Below are 18,499 nucleotides of genomic sequence, written 5' to 3' on the forward strand. Positions count from 1 at the left end.
AAGTTACCTATTGATTGACGTCAAACGATTTTCAGCCTTCCTCTGATGAGATTGCCTTGTTGCTGTCTGGCTGCTTTAAGCACTCTGCCATGATCCATGTGTTGGCAGCTGCGATACTTTGAAAGTGCCCCATTGGAACGCACAGTGATCACAGGTTAATGAGTCTTTTTCAGTGGAAACCATGCCAAAGCAGACGTATATTTGTTTGCAGTTAATTACAAGTAGGAAGGAACTTACATGATTAGCAGGAAGGTTTAAACTGACGATAAGACACAAAAAGCTGGAGTTACTCAGCGGGTCAGGCAGCATCTCTGGAGAAAAGGAACAGATGACGTTTCGGGTCGAGACCCTTCTACGAAACTGAGAGTTAGGGGAAAGGGAAACGAGACATATAGATGGTGATGTGGGGAGATATAGAACAAATGAATGAAAGATATGCAAAAAAGTAACAATGATAAAGGAAACGCCATTGTTAGCTGTGGCCTTGGTGAAAACGAGTTATAGACAATGAGACTCAACAAGCCGACTTTGAAGCTATTATGACTTGGGTGGGGGAGGGATGGAGAGAGAGGGGATACAAGGGTTACTTGAAATTGGAGAAATCAATATTTCAGTTTATTTTAATTGATTTTATATATAATTTGAGAAATAGTTGAATTAGGCCATTCGGCCCATCATGCCTACTCCACCATCATGGCTAATCTATCTCTCCCTCTTAATCCCATTCTGCTTTCTCCCCATAACCTCTGACATCTGTACTAATCAAGAAACTATCTATCTCTGCCTTAAAAATATCCGCTGACTTGACCTCTGCAGCCTTCTGTGGCAAACGCTCCTATTCCAACATGTCTCCTGCAGCACCAGAGGATCAAACACCCTTGGCCACTGCTACACGACCATCAAAGGAGACTATCACTCTAACCCTCGCCCTCACTTTGGAAAATACGACCATTCAGCAGTGCTGCTTCTTCCTGCCTACAGGCAACAACTAAAGAGAGCACCTCCAGAGGCGAGGACTGTTCAGAGCTGGTTGGGGGAGGCAGAGGAACAACTCCAGGACTGCTTGGAGTCTGTAGACTGGGCAATGTTCAGGGACTCGGCAACGGACCTGAATGAATACGCCACAGTCGTTACATACTTCATAAGGAAATGTGTGGAGGACTGCATTCCAACAAATACCTTCTGAGTGTTTCCTAACCAGAAGCCTTGGATGAACCCTGAGATCCGTATTCTTCTGAAGACCAGATCCCGGGCATTCAGGTCTGGCGATGCAGAGGTATATAAGAAGTCCAGATACGACCTTGGTAAGGCCATCAAAAAGGCCAAAAAGGGCTTCTGCTCCAAGCTGGAGGATGAGACGGATGTCCGGCAGCTGTGATGGGGCTTGAATGCAATCACCTCCTACAAGGCAAAATCAGGAGGCAGCTCAAGCGACAGTGAAGCATCACTCCCTGATGAGCTCAATGCGCTCTACGCACGGTTCGATAGGGAGTACATTGATGTGCCTTCCCGAGCCCCCATTCGCCCTGACGGTATTACAGTCACAGTCACAGAGGTCGACGTCAGAAGATCCTCGGAAAGCGCCTGGACCTGATGGTATACCCGGTCGAGTTCTCAAAACCTGTGCAGACCAACTGCCGGGAGTTTTTGCAGACATTTTCATCCTCTCACTTCTGAGGTCTGAGGTTCCCTCCTGCTTTAAGAGGGCATCAATAATACCGGTGCCCAAGAAGAGTAAGGTGACGTGCCTCAATGGACTATCGACCAGTGGCACTAACGTGTGTGGTGATGAAGTGCTTTAAGAGGTTGGTTACGGTGCACATCAACTCCTACCGCGACAAGAACCTGGACCCACTGCAGTTCGCCTACCGCCACAGATCAACGGAGGATGCAATCTTACTGGCTCTCCACTCCGCATTGGACCACTTGGACAATAGAAACACTTACGTCAGGCTGGAGACTACAACTCGGCATTTAATACCATCATCCCTTTCAAGCTGGTTACCAAGTTCACGGAACTGGGTCTCTGCGCATCCCTCTGCAATTGGATCCTCGACTTCCTCATCCACCGACCACAGTCTGTTCGAATTGGAGGAACCACTTCATCCTCAGCGATAATTAGTACGGGAGCACCTCAAGGCTGCGTGCTCAGCCCCCTGCTTTACTCACTCTATACCCATGACTGCGTAGCCAGATATAATGCGAACTCCATTATCAAGTTCGCCGACGACACCACTGTTGTTGGATGAATTACAGAATCACGAGTCAGAATATAGAAGTGAGATTGACCGATTGACCAAATGGTGCCAGCACAACAACCTGGTTCTCAACATCAGTAAGACCAAGGAACTGATTGTGGACTTTGGTAGGGGAAGGATGAGGACCCACAATCCCGTTTACATCAATGGGACGATGATGGAAAGGGTCAATAACTTCAAATTCTTGTGTGTGCATATATCAGAAGATCTTTCCTGGACCCAGCACACCGATGCAATTGTAAAGAAGGCACAACGGTGACACTACTTCCTGAGAAGTTTACGGAGATTCGGCATGTCGAAGAGGATTCTCCTAAACTTCTACAGGTGCACGGTAGAGAGCATTCTGACTGGTTGCATCGTGACCTGGTTCGGCAACTTGAACGTCCAGGAGCGGAAAAGACTGCAAAATGTTGTGACCACTGCCCAGCAGTTTTGGTCTCCTAATTTGAGGAAGGATATTCTTGCTATTGAGGGAGTGCAGGGTAGGTTCACCAGGTTAATTCCCGGGATGGCAGGACTGACATATGATGAAATAATGGATCGATTGGGCTTCTATCCACTGGAATTTAGAAATTTAGAAAGCCGAGAGGGGGTCTTATAGAAACATATAAAATACTTAAGGGATTGGTTAGGTTTGATGCAGGAAAAATGTTCCCGATGTTAGAGGAGTCCAGAACCAGTTTAAGAATAAGGGCTAGGCCATTTAGGACTGAGATGAAGAAAAATGTTTTTACCCAGTGCAGATCAGTGTCACTCATGTTATGAGTCATGCTTTTGTAGTTACGCCCACTAGCTTTACAGGAACCCTCACTGCCTTGTTCCTGCAGCATTAGAAAAACGTGCTAGCATTTTTCACAGAGATTTGCGAATCTGTGGAATTCTCAGCCACAGAAGGTAGTGGAGGCCAATTCACTGGATGCTTTCAAGAGAGAGTTTGATATAGCTCTTAGGGTCAATGGAATATGGGGAGAAAGCAGGAATGGGGGACTGATTTGGGATGATCAGCCATGGTCATATTGCTGGCTCGAAGGGCCGAATGGCCTACTCCTGCACCTATTTTCCATGTCAGTGTTTCTAACAGAGTCTCACAAGTGACCGCTGCCAGATGGACAAGATGCATGGCGGTACTGGAAGCCCCAATCCTCCACATTGTCCGTGTCAGTCCAGTCAACCACTCGACTTTGCTCCCGCTCCCAGAGGAGCAAAGGGCAGAGGACGGGAAGCATGATGGCTCCTCCTGGTGGATAATAGTGTCCAAAAAGCAAGATGGGGTCTCCCCTCCACCATTGACTCAGATCAGGGCACATACTTTACACGTCCTGTTTGTAAGGAAGCCTGCAGGTTCCTGAACACTGCGAGGATGTTGCCAGGACTAGAGGGTCTGAGCTATAGGGAGAGGTTGAGTAGGCTGGGACTCTATTCCTTGGAGCGTAGGAGAATGAGGGGGGAACTTATACAAAATCATGAGAGGAATAGATCGGTTAGATGCACAGAGTCTCTTTGCCCAGAGTAGGGGAAATCGAGAACCATAGGTTTAAGATGAAGGGGAAAAGATTTAATAGGAATCTGAGGGGTAACTTATTCACACAAAGGGTGGTGGGTGTATGGAACAAGCTGCCAGAGGAGGTAGTTGGGGATGAGACTATCCCAATGTTTAAGAAAGGTACATGTTAGACAGGTACATGGATAGGACAGGTTTGGAGGGATATGGACAAGCGCAGGCAGGTGGGACTAGTGTAGCTGGGTCATGTTGGCCTGTTTCCACACTGTAGCACACTATGCCCTTGGATTTACACTGTCCTCAGCATCCAAAGTCCTCTGATCTGGGTGAACACATCAATTGCACTATTAAAGGTCACCTATCTAAATATCACCAAGTGGAAATGCCTTGGCCACAGGCCCTCCCCATTATCTTACGTGGTGCTAGAGGCACTCCCAATCGAGCAACAGGTCTGAGCCCCTTTGAAGGTCTGGCTCAGAGGGCTATGTCACTGAAAGGAACCATAGTCTTGCGAAAAGCTGATCATATCTTATGAGCGAAGTTCTTTTAGAACATTGCCTGAGCCTGACAAAAGGGCAGTCACCTGTCGCAGCGGTAGAGTTGCTGCCTTACAGCGAATGCTGCACCGGAGACACAGGTTCGATCCTGACTACGGGTGCTGTCTGTACGGAGCTTGTGCGTTCTCCCCGTGACCTGCGTGGGTTTTCTCCGGGATCTCCGGCTTCCTCCCACACTCCAAAGACGTACAGGTTTGCAGGTTAATTGGCTTTGGTGAAGGTGGTAATGGGAAGTGGCTATGTTTCCGTTCTGTTTCAAAATGGCCTGTTTCCGCTCTGTATCTCTAAATAAAACAGGTTTGCTCAACACAGTGACAAAGAGCAGCTTGTGAGCTCAAGGTTGCAACTGATAAGAACCGAGACAGAACCGTGAACAATGATCCCTTCATGGTGCAGGGTGCTTAGTACATCCTAATCGCACTATGTACATAAGGAAGTCTGATTTGCAGCAAAGTGTGTTCTGTGTGAAAGTGTTAATTGAATGCCCAGTGTCTTTTGTCTCAGCCATTAATCTTTTAGTTGTAATTCCATAGTTTTGTCTTTTGTCGGATAAGATATGTTCAGGTTTTAATTGCAGATATTTTAATGCTTTGCTCTGCTGCAGTATAACCGTTGTGCCTCAATAAAAAGTTTCAAATGTTACTACAGGACTCGGGAAATCATTGACTATTCAGTGATCCGACACAAAGCATCAATACATAGTCATGGAGTGATACAGTGTGTAAACAGGCCCTTAGGCACAACTTGCCCACACCAGCGAACATGTCCCAGCTACATAGAAACACAGAAACATAGAAATTAGGTGCAGGAGTAGGCCATTCGGCCCTTCGAGCCTGCACCGCCATTCAATATGATCATGGCTGATCATCCAACTCAGTATCCCGTACCTGCCTTCTCCCCATACCCTCTGATCCCCTTAGCCACAAGGGCCACATCTAACTCCCTCTTAAATATAGCCAATGAACTGGCCTCGACTACCCTCTGTGGCAGAGAGTTCCAGAGATTCACCACTCTCTGTGTGAAAAAAGTTCTTCTCATCTCAGTTTTAAAGGATTTCCCCCTTATCCTTAAGCTGTGACCCCTTGTCCTGGACTTCCCCAACATCGGGAGCAATCTTCCTGCATCTAGCCTGTCCAACCCCTTAAGAATTTTGTAAGTTTCTATAAGATCCCCTCTCAGTCTCCTAAATTCTAGAGAGTATGAACCAAGTCTATCCAGTCTTTCTTCATAAGACAGTCCTGACATCCCAGGAATCAGTATGGTGAACCTTCTCTGCACTCCCTCTATGGCAAGAATGTCCTTCCTCAGATTTGGAGACCAAAACTGTACGCAATACTCCAGGTGTGGTCTCACCAAGACCCTGTACAACTGCAGTAGAACCTCCCTGCTCCTATACTCAAATCCTTTTGCAATGAAAGCTACCATACCATTCGCTTTCTTCACTGCCTGCTGCACCTGCATGCCTACTTTCAATGACTGGTGTACCATGACACCCAGGTCTCGCTGCATCTCCCCTTTTCCTAGTCGGCCACCATTTAGATAATAGTCTGCTTTCCTGTTTTTGCCACCAAAATGCATAACCTCACACTTATCCACATTATACTGCATCTGCCAAACATTTGCCCACTCACCCAGCCTATCCAAGTCACCTTGCAGTCTCCTAGCATCCCCCTCACAGCTAACACTGCCCCCCAGCTTCGTGTCATCCGCAAACTTGGAGATATTGCCTTCAATTCCCTCATCCAGATCATTAATATATATTGTAAATAGCTGGGGTCCTAGCACTGAGCCTTGCGGTACCCCACTAGTCACTGCCTGCCATTGTGAAAAGGACCCGTTTACTCACACTCTTTGCTTCCTGTTTGCCAGCCAGTTCTCTATCCACATCAATACTGAACCCCCAATGCCGTGTGCTTTAAGTTTGCATACTAATCTCTTATGTGGGACCTTGTCGAAAGCCTTCTGGAAGTCCAGATACACCACATCCACTGGTTCTCCTCTATCCACGCTACTAGTTACATCCTCGAAAAATTCTATAAAATTCGTCAGACATGATTTACCTTTCATAAATCCATGCTGACTTTGTCCAATGATTACACTAGTCCCACCTGCCTGAGCTTGGTCCATATCCCTCCAAACCTGTCCTATCCATGTACATGTCTAACAGTTTCTTAAACATTAGGATAGTCCCAGCCTCTGGCAGCTTGTTTCATATACCCACCACCCTTTGTGTAAAAAATTAACCCTCTAGATTCCTATTAAATCTTTTCCCCTTCACGTTGAACCTTCGTCCTCTGGGTCCTCGATTCACCTACTCTGTGCATCTACCCTATCTATTCCCCTCATGATTTTACACACCTCTGCAAGATCACCCCTCATCCTCCTGCACTCCAAGGAATATAGTCCCAGCCCACTCAACCTCTCCCTATAGTTCAGACCCTCAAGTTCTGGCAACATCCTCATAAATCTTCTCTGCACCCTTTCCAATTAGACATCTCTCCTAAAGCGGTGCCCAGAACTGAACACAATATTCTAAATGAGACCTCAGCAACATCTTATACAACTGCAACATGACCTCCCAACTTCTCTAATCAATACTTTGACTGATGAAGGCCAAAATTCCAAAAGCCTGTTCGACCGTCCTATCTACCTGCGACTCCACCTTCAAGGAACCATGTACCTGAACTCCTAGATCCCTCTGCTCTACAACACTCCCTAGAGCCCTACCATTCACTGTGTAGGTCCTGCCCATGTTAGACTTCCCAAAATGCAACACATCTTTATACAAGGGCACACAATAAATTGTGGTTCCCCTACTTCTATTCAAGAAAAATTTGTACAGTGGTATGTTTGATTTGAAATCTAGATGAACTTGATTGAGTTTTTTGTAGAGATGATTGAAAAAATTGACAAAAGCAGGGCAGTTGGACTTTTTAGTTCAAGTTCAAGGTCACGTTCATATTTATTGTCACATGCACCAATTAGATCAGTAAGATTTGAGTTACTGTAAAGCCATAATAATAATAATAATAATAATAATAATAATAATAAATTTATTTATATAGCACATTTATAGTCAATTTTCATTGACCCCAAAGTGCTTTACAAAATTTAAAAATCAGTTCCATACAAAGCATAAAGATGGGTTAACAAAATAATAAAATGCATAAACAGGACACAACATGTAACATAAACATCCACCACAGCATTCATCACTGTGGTGGAAGGCACAAAAAATTTTGGCCGTCCTCCTCCATTTCTCCCCCCCCCCCCCCCCCCCGTGGACAAGACCAGAGTCCAGAGTCCAGTCCAGGATCGGTCTTTCCTCACCGGAGGCCGCGGCTTCAAGATTGTGTAGGCCGCAGGCCGGCGGTTGAGATTTAAAGTCCCCGCCGCAGCCAGAAGCACCGTAGACTGCAGGGCCGGCGGTCGAAGCTCCCCTTCAGGGGTGATGGTAAGTCCATGCTGGGCCCGCGGTAGAAGTTATCCGCGGGCCGGCAATGGCGGCTTCTTCTTCCCCCGGGTCCCCCACGAGAGATCCCGGGCTGTAGACGCCGCAGCAGCTGGAACTCTGCAGACCGCGGCTTCAGGCTGCGACTTCAGGCTGCCGGCTGCCCCGGGCCAGTGAAACGGAGCACTCCCCTCCGGCGAGCCCCAGCGAGGGCTCACCCGCTCCACGCCGAGAGTCCACGCTGCGCCTGCCGCTGAAGCCCCGGGCACGTCTCCGGGAAAGACCTCGCTGATCCTTGATGGTAGGCCACGGGGGAGGCGACCTGGAAAAAGTCGCCTCTCCATGGAGGAGGCGACCGAAGCGGTTTCCCCCTTACACTACCCACACCACCCCCCACACAAAACACAAAACACCCCACTAAATACACACTTTAAAACATACTAAAAATAAAAAACAAAACTGAAAGACTGACGCGCTGCTGCCATGGCTGCCGCCAGAACAGCGCCCCCAGAACAGCGCCCCCAGCGCCATACGAATAAAAAGAACACAATACACGATAGAGTTTAACATAAACATCCACAACAGCGGAATCAAGGTTTCCCACTGTGAGGGAAGGCAATAAAGTTCAGTCATCTTTCTCTTTCTTCACCCGTGGTGAACTCTCCACAGTTGCCGCAACGGACGGCCCGATGTACAGGCCCTCTCGCCGGGATGATCGAAACTCCGGCGTCGGAACGGATTGGAACACACACGGCTTGGAGTTTCCGAATCGGCCGCTCCTTACCGGAGACCATGGCTTCCGAAGTCCACATGCCGAGCTGGGCGGAGCTCCAACACTGGCAATCCCCGGCAAAAGATCCCAGGCCTCTGCGATGTTAAAGTCGGCGCCGCGCCCGTGGCTAGAAGCTCCGCAAACCACAGCTCCATGGTGTTAAAGTCACCAGGCTCAACACTACGGACATCAAACACCACTCCGCGGTGATAATTCAGTGCTGTGCCACTGCTGAAGCTCTGGACCGTCTCCGGTAGGAAAGGTCGCGCCAATCCAGTTGGTAGGTCGCGAGGGGAGGCGGGGCGAAGATGCGACACAGAGAAAAGACGCATCTCCGTCCAGGTAATTGACTAAAAAACGATTGCCACCAATTCCCCCCCCCCCCCCCCCCCCCCCAACCCCAACCCGACAAACATACTAGGAAACATTGAAACATACATTTAGACGCACAAAAAAATAACAAAAAACGTGAAAGACAATAAGTGCAGGAGTAGGGCATTCGGCCCTTCGAGCCAGCACTGCCATTCACTGTGATCATGGCTGATCATCCACAATCAGTACCCCGTTCCTGCCTTCTCCCCATATCCCCTGACTCTGCTATCCTTAAGAGCCCTATCTAGCTCTCTCTTCAAAGTAGCCAGAGAACTGGCCTCCACAGGCAGAGAATTCCACAGACTCACAACTCTCTGGGTGAAAAAGTGTTTCCTCATCTCCGTTCTAAATAGCTTACCCCTTATTCTTAAACAGTGGCCCCTGGTTCTGGACTCCCCCAACATTGGGAACATGTTTCCTGCCTCTAGCGTTTCCAAACCCTTAATAATCTTATATGTTTCAATAAAAACCCTCTCATCCTTCTAAATTCCAGAGTATACAAACCCAGCCGCTCTCAGCATATGACAATCCCGCCATCCTGGGAATTCACCTTGTGAACCTACGCTGCACTCCCTCAATAGCAAGAATGTCCTTCCTCAAATTCGGAGAGCAAAACTGCACACAATACTCCAGGTGTGGTCTCACTAGGACCCTGTACAACTGCAGAAGGACCTCTTTGCTCCTATACTCAACTCCTCTTGTTATGAAGGCCAAAATACCATTTGCTTTCTTCACTGCCTGCTGTGCCTGCATGCTTAGTTTCATTGACTGATGAACAAGGACCCCCAGATCCCATTGTACTTCCCCGTTTCCCAAATTGATACCATTTAGATAATAATCTGCCTTCCTGTTTTTACTACCAAAGTGGATAACCTCACATTTATCCACATTAAAGGGAAAGGACTAACAACTGCTGGCAAGGCAGCCACTGCTGGCTCCACCTGGTGGAAAATGTAGCAAGGCTTTCCATGAGATTAGATTGTAGATTTGTCCAGGAGGTTAGAACACATAAAATACAGGGTGAGCTGGCGAGTTGAATACAAAATTGACTTGGTGGTAGAAGGCATAGGATAGCATGGAGTGATATTTTTCCAGATTGGAGGCCTGTGCCCGTCACACCGGTATCAAAGCCAGGCCCCCTGGTGTTTGTCATATATATTATTGGTTTAATGAGAATGTAAGGGGCATTTGCAGACGACAGAAAAATTGTAGTATAATGGACAATGAAGAAGGTTGTCTGAGATTCCAACAGGCTAGAAACTGGGAAAGTGAGCAAGAGAGACACAAGTAACTCAGCGGGACAGGCAACATCCCTGGAGAGTAGGAAAGGGTATTAAGGAACTGCAGATGCTGCTTTAAATTGAAGGTAGACACAAAATGCTGGAGTAACTCAGACTGGTTAGGGATAAGGGAAACGAGAGATATAGAGGGTGATGTGGCGAGATAAGATTTAAGAAGGATCTCGGACACCATTTTCTCTCAGAGAGTAGTGTTTATCTGGACCGAACTATGAGAGGAAGCTACAGCAGTGGATACAATTGTGACTTCTATAAGACATTTGGACAGGTATAGGTACTCCTGTACTTCTTTGGAGTGTGGGAGGAAAGCGAAGATCTCGGAGAAAATCCATGCAGGTCACCTGGCAAACCTACTAACCAGTACCCGTAGTCAGGATTGAACCTGCTTTAAGGCTGTAAGGCAGCAATGCTTCTGCTGCGCCCATGCCATGTTAATAATGGATATTATTCTTTGAACACACCTTAATTGAACATGAATTTGTAATCATCCCAGAGTCTCACAATTGTTGATAGGCACAAAATGCTGGAGTAACTCAGTGGGTGAGGGTAGAAGGAATGGGTGACGTTTTGAGTCGAGATCCATATTCGGACACCCTCATAATTGTACCTCTTCTTGTCCTATCGCAATCGATATAACCATATAACAATTTACAGCACGGAAACAGGCCATCTCGACCCTTCTAGACCGTGCTGAACACGTATTCTCCCCTAGTCCCATATACCTGCGCTCAGACCATAACTTTCCATTCCCTTCCCGTCCATATAACTATTCAATTTATTTTTAAATGATAAAAACGAACCTGCCTCCACCACCTTCACTGGAAGCTCATTCCACACGGCCACCACTCTCTGAGTAAAGAAGTTCCCCCTCATGTTACCCCTAAACTTCAGTCCCTTAATTCTCAAGTCATGTCCCCTTGTTTGAATCTTCCCTACTCTCAGTGGGAAAAGCTTTTCCACGTCAACTCTGTCTATCCCTCTCATCATTTTAAAAACCTCTATCAAGTCCCCCCTTAACCTTCTGCGCTCCAAAGAATAAAGCCCTAACTTGTTTAACCTTTCTCTGTAACTTAGTTGCTGAAACCCAGGCAACATTCTAGTAAATCTCCTCTGTACTCTCTCTATTTTGTTGACATCCTTCCTATAATTAGGCGACCAAAATTGTACACCATACTGCCCAGAGTTGGGCCTCACCAATGCCTTGTACAATTTTAACATTACATCCCAACTTCTATACTCAATGGCCCAGCTTACACCAAAATTATTTTACTATTTATCCAATTCCTCTTCAACTTGGACTTTTAGTGGGGAAGGAAATAGTCCAGTTTAGTTTAGAGATACACCGCGGAAACAGGCTTTTCAGCCCACCGAGTCTGCGCCGACCAGTGATCCACGTACATTACCACTATCCTGCACACACAGGGACAATTTACACATACACCAAGCCAATTAACCTACAAACCTGTACGTCTTTGGAGTGCGGGAGGAAACCGAAGATCTTGTTTGACAAACTCTGTACAGACAGCACCCGTAGACGGGATCGAACCCTGGTCTCCAGTGCTGCAAGCGCTGTAAGGCAGCAGCTGCACCACCGTGCTGAACGAGAAATGACAGACAAGTTTCCCACATCACCTGATGACCACTGGCAACCATACAAAACATGACAGTTATTATATCAAATTATGTGCACATTTTATGCTAGTACAGATGTTGCTGTTCTCCCTAGTCCAGCCAATGCCTTGATTTAGCATCACACAACCATACATACCGGGAGACAGTAAACAAGACCAGACCATCACGCAAACCAACGTCCCTCCCATTGACTCCCTCCGCACTGCACGCTGCCTCAGCAAGGTCACCAGCATAATCAAGGACCTGTACAACCCTGGTCACTCCTTCTTCTCCCCTCTCCCATCAGGCAAGAGGTACAGAAGTTTGAAAATGCGCACCTCAGATCCAGGGACAGTTTCCTCCCATCTGTTATCAGGCAACTAAACCATCCTCACTCCAGCTAGATGTGGCCGTCTACTTTATTGGAGACTTTGAACCATCTTCAATGGGACTTTATCAGGCTATCTTACACAAAATGCTGCATCCTTTATCTTTTATTTGTACACTGTGGATTATAATCATGTATAGTTTCTCTTTGTGTGGGAAAGAACTGCAGATGCTGGTTTAATTCGAAGGTAGACACAAAATGCTGGGGTAACTCAGCGGGACAGGCTGCATCTCTGGAGAGAAGGAATGGGTGACGTTTCGAGTCGAGACCCTTCTTCAGAGTTTTTTGACTGACCGCACGCAACAAAAGCATTTCACTGTACCTCGGAACCTGTGACAATAATAAGCTGAACTAAAACTAAAAGACAGACATTGAGGAGACCAGACCTTAGGGGTAGAGTATCAGGATAGAACATTGCCTGCAGAAGGGTCTCGACCTGAAATGTCACCTATTACTTTTCTCCTGAGATGCTGCCTGACCCGTTGGTTACTCCAGCTTTTTGTGTCTATCTTAGAAGATTGTCCATTTTGAAAGAGAAGAAATTGCATTAAGGGCCTGTACCACTTGGGTGTCGTTTGCACGTCATTTTCACGACATAATTTACGTGTCACAACGCATGACACGCGCACGTGACACGAGCATGGCAAGCATTACGCGAGCATGGCGTGCAGTGCGTGCGCATGATGCGTGGTGTCGTAGGTAGTGACGCCCGGTCCCGCGTGGCGCCCCAGGATTTAGGGATTCACAAAATCTTCACGCGCCACCGACGTGACGTGCAAATGATGCCCAAGTGGACCAGGCCCTTTACTCTGCAACGGGTTGCGAAAGCTGTGATTTATCTGCATCACAGGGCTGCGGCTGCTTCTTCATCAAGTATGCGGAGGAATGAGACCTTGGTGTACAGAGGGAAGAAGGAAAATGGAGCTCCGATGGAAGAGGTACCTTCAGCCTTAATCTTATTGAATACAAGTTTAAGATTATTGACTGCTCATGCTATTCTTTCCTAGTGAACGACAACTTCACTTCTGCTATTTAATGGGATCATAAACATTAGGTTCTAAATTATTTCTTCCGTTTGAAGGTGTATTGGTATTAATTTCTAGAGGTTTCTTACACTACAATTTTTAGTTCCTCTTCAGCGAGCAGTTTTTTGGTTACATCGAAAATACTGTGATCAATACAATTGATTTCATCTATTTTCCCCGAGCAAGGTTACTTTTGGAATTTAGACAGAAAGAAGGCCTGCAGAGTGCAATAAAGTGATAGAAATTGGGAGAATGTGGAGGAGAATCTAATACAAGAAGCTATAAGCTGACTTTTCCTCAGCACTCATGAATAGTAATCTTTAGTGCTACAAATCACAATATTTCATTACCAATTATCCCACATTCCTTGCCTCATTTTATAATTGACCAACAACACAAAAACCCCACTCGAATATGCACATTAATTTTCACTGTTATTAATTCACTCACAAAAAACATTAAAAAATGGAACCACCGTTTGTTCACTTGGTGCATGTTTTACATTTAGTTTAGTTTAGAGATACAGATCAAAAACAACCCCTTTGGCCCACGCCGCGCCGATCAGCAATCCCCGCACATTAATACTACCCTACATAGAAACATAGAACATAGAAATTAGGTGCAGGAGTAGGCCATTCGGCCCTTCGAGCCTGCACCGCCATTCAATATGATCATGGCTGATCATCCAACTCAGTATCCCGTACCTGCCTTCTCTCCATACCCTCTGATCTCCTTGGCCACAAGGGCCACATCTAACTCCCTCTTAAATATAGTCAATGAACTGGCCTCAACTACCCTCTGCGGCAGAGAGTTCCAGAGATTCACCACTCTCTGTGTGAAAAAAGTTCTTCTCATCTCGGTTTTAAAGGATTTCCCCCTTATCCTTAAGCTGTGACCCCTTGTCCTGGACTTCCCCAACATCGGGAGCAATCTTCATGCATCTAGCCTGTCCAACCCCTTAAGAATTTTGTAAGTTTCTATAAGATCCCCTCTCAATCTCCTAAATTCTAGAGAGTATAAACCAAGTATATCCAGTCTTTCTTCATAAGACAGTCCTGCATCCCAGGAATCAGTCTGGTGAACCTTCTCTGCACTCCCTCTATGGCAATAATGTCCTTCCTCAGATTTGGAGACCAAAACTGTACACAATACTCCAGGTGTGTTCTCACCAAGACCCTGTACAACTGCAGTAGAACCTCCCTGCTCATATACTCAAATCCTTTTGTTATGACACACTCTAGGGATTTATAGCAGCCCAAATAACCTACAAACCTGTAAGTCTTTGGAATGTGGGAAGAAAACCGAAGATCTCGGAGAAAACCCAAGCAGGTCACGGGTAGAAGGAACAAACCCCGTACAGACAGCACCCATAGTCAGGATCGAACCTAGGGCTCTGGCACTGTAAAGCAGCTCCTCTACCACTGTGCAGCCCTCATGTTCCACGGGTATTACTCCAGAGTGCTGGAAGATGGAAGGTCAATGACCTTCAACTGGCAAAACTGCAGATCATCTTTGAGGGTAGTTTCAAGCAGCTCTGAGCCTCACACCACATCAGTTTAACTTGCTGCAATATCCATGGCATCCTGAGATAAGGCAGGAGATATCAGTTCCATGGACCCACAACTGTCCTTTCAGCAATAAACACCCATGTGTCCTGCTTAATTATCGGCAAATATGTTGTGCCACCGCTATTGTGTATTTGGTGCTGGAAACGGACTTTAAATAATACTCGGACACGGGAGTAACCTAACGAGCTTCTTTTATTCTGGACGCCACGAAGAGTCTTTCCTGCGCATGCATCAATTGCGCAAGACCTTAAATATATTAATCATATTTCATACACAACAACCGCAAGTATTTTTAAACGGTGAGAAGCACAGCCAACAAATCAGCAGTGTTGAATTTTCAAGGTAGCAGTTGGGATTCCAAAGTACATCGGCAAAACAAAGCAAAGACTCAACGACTTTTTCACCAAATACATGTGTTTGGTCCGCCAAGGCCCACTGCATCTTCCGGTTGCTAACCATTTTAACTCCTCTTTGCACACTGACCTTTCTGCCCTGGGCCACCTCAATTGCCAGAGTGAGGCAACAGGCAGACTGGAGGAGCAGCACCTCATATTGCACTTGGATAGTTTACAACTCAATGGTATGAACATTGAATTCTCCAATTTGACATAATACAAACCACTCCCTTCTTCCGCCACAACCCCTGCACCCCCCCCCCCCCCCGCTACTTCCCCCGCCCCTCCCCCTGTGATCCACCTGGATGAGCACCTATTCCCCCCCCCCCTCCCCCCTCAACCTTCCACCTACATTTCCTCTCCTAGCTGCACATTTTGCAACTGTTCAGTCCTTTTGAGTCACACCTTCTTCCCTTTCATCTATGGTCTTTAGTCTAACCATATGTGAACCAAATCCCCCCTCACCTGTATTAACCTAATTTACTTCGGAGTCACGTGAATGACTATGTGAAGACCCCGCCAGCACACATGCGCACCATAGCGTCTCACGCAGTGCAACAGCGACGGGCGGGAGAACGAGCTCTCCCGCAACAGAGTTTAAAACGGGACCTCCATGTAAGTAAAACTTATTCTGAGGTCGTATTTGAAAAAACCCTTGTTATAGAGAACATGGACAAGGGCAGAAAAACGAAGAAGGTCGCACCCCGTCCGGCTGCGATGGCCCAGGAGGGTTCCAGCAGTGGGGGGTGACCGGTGGTACCTGGACCGCCCTCGCTGTGGTCCACAGTCACCGAAGAATTTTCTGTAGAGCCAAGCCCAATGCCGCAAGCTGCACAGCTCGAACAACCGCAGCGGGTTGGAGGCAAGGCTAAACAGAAGTTGGTCCGGCCAGTTGACTCTGATGAGTCCGGCACGGAAGACTCACCGCCCGAGAGCAGCAAAGGTGACCGGTTGGCCCGCATGGAGCGGCTAATGGAGCAAATGCTCCAGCGGGATTTGCTACGGGAGATGGGACAAGCCCGCCAAGGGAGTGCAAGCACACCCGCCATAGTGCAATATCCAGCACTGGCCATCGCATCTCCCTCAGCAGAGGGGAGTGTTGGTGACCAGGGCTCGGCTGGTCAAGAACAGGGGTCGTTGGCTGAAGACAACAGCACTATGCTGGGGGTGCAGGAACAGGAAGAGCTGCTGGGAGTGATAAACCGCTACGCTGTAACACCGCGAGCGGGACAGCTGTTGCAACCTAAACTGGCGGCTAGCATTGACTACCTGTCCTTCAACCCACTCCAAGAACAGGTAGTCAATGAGGCGTTGGAATTATACACACCACCGGAGAATTGTATATCGCTCAATGTACCGGCCGTCAATAACCAAATCTGGCGGTACATTGGTTTGGGCATTCGAACCCAAGAACTAAAACTCCAAAAAATTCTGAAGCTCCTGACGTCAGCCATAACATCATACGCTCGTTCCGTGGATGGTGTCGAAATGACCAACAACCAACAAGACACCCTGGCTCTGCTGTGTAATACACAGTACGAAATCAACAACCTACGGAAGGAAGCCATAAGACCTGCCCTCAACCCCAAATTTGTAGGGTTGTGTAAAACGCCGACCTCACAACCACAAATCCTGCTATTTGGTAAAGACCTGTCCTGTCCTGTCCTGTCCTGTCCTGTCCTGTCCACGGGGGGGAAATGGAGGAGGACTGGCCAAATTTTTGTGCCTTCCACCACAGTGATGAATGCTGTGGTGGATGTTTGTGTTACATTTTGTGTGTTCTTTATTATTGTATCGCTGTTGACAACCCAATCCTTGCCGGGTCACTGCTCGTGCGGTCGACCGGTAGGTGCAGAGAGTAGCTTTGAATGTTTGTCTCTTTCTTTTTTTTTTTTAAAAGCTACTGTAATGCGCCCTTTTAAATTGCCCCTCGGGGATGAATAAAGTGCTTGATTGATTGATTGATTGATTGAGACCTGCCGAAGCAGGTAAAAGATCTGGATGAGGAGTCTAAAGCACTTGGACATGAGGGCAGGCCCCGGAACGAGCAATGCCACGCAACCCAAACGGCAGCACCCCTACGCATCCACCAGTAGGCGTCTACATCATGGTACTGGTGAAAGCATGGGGCCCGCATATCATCCCCGGAGGTCTTTTTTAGGACAGGGCCCAGAGCGGACCCCATGGAAATGCGCCAACCCCACACAGCAACACCTCGACAGATGAAGAGCCGGAAACCCAAGGAATGAATATTCTACCGGTAACAATGGAGGTAGGTGGGTCCGATTCCTTCCAGAACATAAAAGGTGCAGGGCCTTTACTAACAGGGGGGAGGTTACACCTGTTTTTGGAAGCATGGAGGGCTATCACTCTCGATAATTATATACTACAAAGTATTCAGGGATACAAAATTGAATACGTTCAAAAAAGTATGCCGCCAGTTCAGCATGCACCCCACAGGGAGTTTACCCTCTCACAAAAAGAAAAATGCGAAGGACAGGCAGAACTGGTGAGACTACATACAAAGGGAGTCTAGAGAAATTGGAACATGACCCTTTGGAATTTGTATCAAATATCTTTACTAAAAACAAAAGAGATGGTGGATGTTGCATCATCATTGACTTAACGACAATGATATACATTTCAAAATGGAAACATTTGTTACTGCCAAACAATTGATTTCCAGAGGATACTTCATGGCATGCATCGATTTAAAAGATGCATACTATTCAGTACCCATTCATAAGGATTATCGTAGATACCTAAAATTTAACTGGATGGGGCAACAATGGCAGTATAAAGCGTTGCCTAATGGTCTAACATCAGCCCCAAGACTATTTAACAAGATATTAAAACCCTGGCAATACTAAGAAACCAAAAACATATTGTCATGGCATATCTTGATGATATTTTGATAGTGGGCAAAACTCTGGAATTAGCTAAATCAGCAGTATTAGCTACCAAACATTTATTTGAAACTCTGGGGTTTGTCATGCATCCAGATAAATCTAAGTTGACGCCATCCACAACTATGGACTATCTGGGATTCACAATTAACTCAGTCCACATGTCTGTAATGTTGCCAAAAGTAAAGGCAGCAGAATTGGCAAAAGCCTGCAACAAATTAATGATAACCAATCAACCAACTATTCGACAGGTGGTAAGAATAATTGGGAAATTAGTAGCAGCATTTCCAGCTACCCAGCTTGGACCTTTGCATTATCAAAACTTACAAAGAGCAAAGGTGCAAGTGCTAAAACAACATACAGGTCATTTTGACCGAACCATGAAATTACCAGCTAA

This window comes from Leucoraja erinacea, chromosome 8, assembly GCF_028641065.1.
Source record: "Leucoraja erinacea ecotype New England chromosome 8, Leri_hhj_1, whole genome shotgun sequence".
Classification (NCBI taxonomy): Eukaryota; Metazoa; Chordata; class Chondrichthyes; order Rajiformes; family Rajidae; genus Leucoraja; species Leucoraja erinaceus.